The sequence below is a fragment of the Chelonoidis abingdonii genome, chromosome 18 (assembly GCF_003597395.2).
Source record: "Chelonoidis abingdonii isolate Lonesome George chromosome 18, CheloAbing_2.0, whole genome shotgun sequence".
Classification (NCBI taxonomy): Eukaryota; Metazoa; Chordata; order Testudines; family Testudinidae; genus Chelonoidis; species Chelonoidis abingdonii.
The window spans coordinates 14,279,029-14,281,757 of NC_133786.1; the positions used below are offsets into that span (position 1 = coordinate 14,279,029).

General features: G+C 37.0%; 1 long non-coding RNA gene across 1 annotated transcript; it reads left to right on the forward strand.

Moving 5' to 3' along the window:
* LOC116825124 (uncharacterized) lies at nt 1-2,729 on the forward strand. Its single transcript, XR_004373772.1, has 2 exons — nt 1-245; nt 1,700-2,729. It is a non-coding gene; the product is annotated as an uncharacterized LOC116825124 (long non-coding RNA).

The window sequence follows — 2,729 nt, forward strand, 5'->3', positions numbered from 1 at the left end:
TCATGGATAGACATGGGACGGCCTTGGGATCACCCCCAGAATTTCCAGCTTTCATGTTTGTCTTTTAAAACAGTGCTCAGAATCAATGCATGGAGTGAACAGGTGGCTGGGCTACTGGCTGAAAAAAAGGAGGGAAATGTTTAAAATGAAGAAAGCAGATGCTACCAGCACTTTTTTTCCTGCTTTGAATGCTTCCAGGAAGTATTTTGTTATCATGCAATACTCACTATCAGGATTATTACAAGGTAAGCTCCTTATAGGCAAATCCTGAAGTTTGTTTTACACACTTTGAGGCCGAGGCATTTTTGAGGGAAAGCTTGTAAAATATTACTGTTTTGTGGGCCAAATTCATTCATGGTGTAACTCCATAGTGTCTCTCATTGCAAAACAAGGAAGAGTCAGGTAAACCTGCATAAAATATTTTATTATATTATTAATTGTATACATCTTGTCTGAGACATAAGGTATAGCCTATTATCATTTCAAATACGGTGTTTAATTGGGCAGAACAGATAAATTATTAATAAAATAGAATTTGCATTAAAGATTAGGAGACACATTGTAAATTACATAATCATACAAATTAGCAAGTAAATTAAATGAATAAGCATGAAGGAATACAAGTGAAAAGAATATCCCACATGCGCTTTGCACAGAGTTTAATTTATTTGATGAACATAGTTTAGTTGTAATTATTTAGGATGATACTTTGTTCTCTACTAGGAAACATGCTGTAGTGTAGTATGGAACAGTAACAAAGTCATAGCAGTCTGAGGCCCCAATGCCACTTCAAGCACCATCTCTGCTTCTTCAGCATTCTGGAGAAATAGGGGGAGACCTATATGGGGCTTATCAGGTTTAGGGGTTAGTAAATTGGGAACTGGTAAGGTTTTACCATTATTACTGCTGTTGTCATTAGTACTGTCATTACAATTATGATCTGTACTTTTAACAGGAAGTGGCACAATTCTAATACATTTGGCCAAATTCATTCCCGGTGTAACACCATTGACTCCAGGAGAATTACAACAAGGATGAATTTGACTCAGTAAGTCTCAGAAATTCAGTATTCACCATAAACCACGTAGGATGTTACTTACATTCAAACACTTCAGTTTGGCCCAAATTTTGCAGCCTTCTCCCTCTGTGGGTGCATTTGCTCACATGAGGAAAATCTCTATCTCATGCTCACCAGCATGACTAAGGGATGCACAATCGGGTTGTTATGGTTTCCAATTTCCATTTTATATATTCTCCTCACTTAATTTATGATACATCTCTACTTCGATATAACGCTGTCCTTGGGACCCAAAAAATCTTACCTTGTTATAGGTGAAACCGCGTTATATCAAACTTGATTTGATCCACCAGAGCATGCAGCCCTGCCCCACGGAGCGCTGCTTTACCGTGTTATATCCAAATTTGTTTTATATCAGGTGGCATTATAACAGGGTAGAGGTGTATTTCACTGATTCAGTACGTCTTTGTGCTAACTCCTTTGCAGTGAGTCAATTTCATGTTGGAATTACTCGCGCAAATTTATTTCTAGAGTAACTCATTTGGAGTCTGTGGAATTACACCAAGGATGAATATAGCCTAGTGTTTTAGTTGTCATTGTTAACTGTTTGTATTACAGGAGCATCTAACAAAATTCAATAACTGATCAAATAATTATTGGAAACTTTTTGTCTTTTTCTAGGTTTAGTTGCAGTGTTCTCCTCGCAGAAGTAGTGTTTGGTTTGTAGGCAGTGTAGTTAGCTGATTGTATCCATCTCTTTGCAATCACTAACTTGACTGCCATCAAAACAAGACACAGAATTCCCTGCTACAGCCTCGGCACAGAGAACAGCACGTCTTACAAGCTGCTGATGTCTAACTCACAGAATAAATCATCACATCTTTCATTTACAACTTCATTTTCAGAAATGTCAGCTGTTCAACAAAGAATGCATTGTTGAAGAAGTCAGGTGAAATCTTAGCCCCATTTAGTCAGTGGCAAAACTCCCATTGACATCAGTGGACCCAGGATTTCACCTGTTGTGTTTAATTTGGCTTTTGGAAAACACCTCAAACATTCAATTCTTTATGTACCAAGATTTGACCAACAAGCATTCTAGGGCAAAGAAAACAGGCCAGAGAATTTAAGTCCAGTTCATTTGACTTTAAAAATTCTCTTAAAGATATGAGCATGTATGTATCAATTCTTGTTTAACAAACTAAAAATAGGTAGATACTTCTAAAAATGCTTAGAGATGATCATATGCTGTGTTGTGCTGTAAATACATCTTCACTATGTTAGCATATGTCACCCTCTCCACTTTGGTGAACTTCTAAGAATTAATTATAAAGAAATATCAATTCAACTTAATAGTACAAGAGTCTACCATCTTTCAGTGGCAAGATCTGATCTTAATAAAATCAGATGTTGGAAATGAACTGTCTTGTACATTAGCCTAGTTACCAGGCAGTGTAGTTAGCTGATTGCTAAAGGTAACAATCACTAACCACACAGCCAGGTAAAAAGGTATGTAATGCATCTTGTTGGAAGTCTGGAATACTGAACACAAAAGGCATTTAGCCTGGCTCCTTTGTAGAGGTGCACAATGCAGAGACAAAGCAGAGCAAATGAAACATAATGGATTCCCCATAAACATGCAAGTGACATCAATCTAATTGTCAGCTTAATATTGTATAGCTGTTAAGCTGGAATAAAGCTGCATATTAAAATG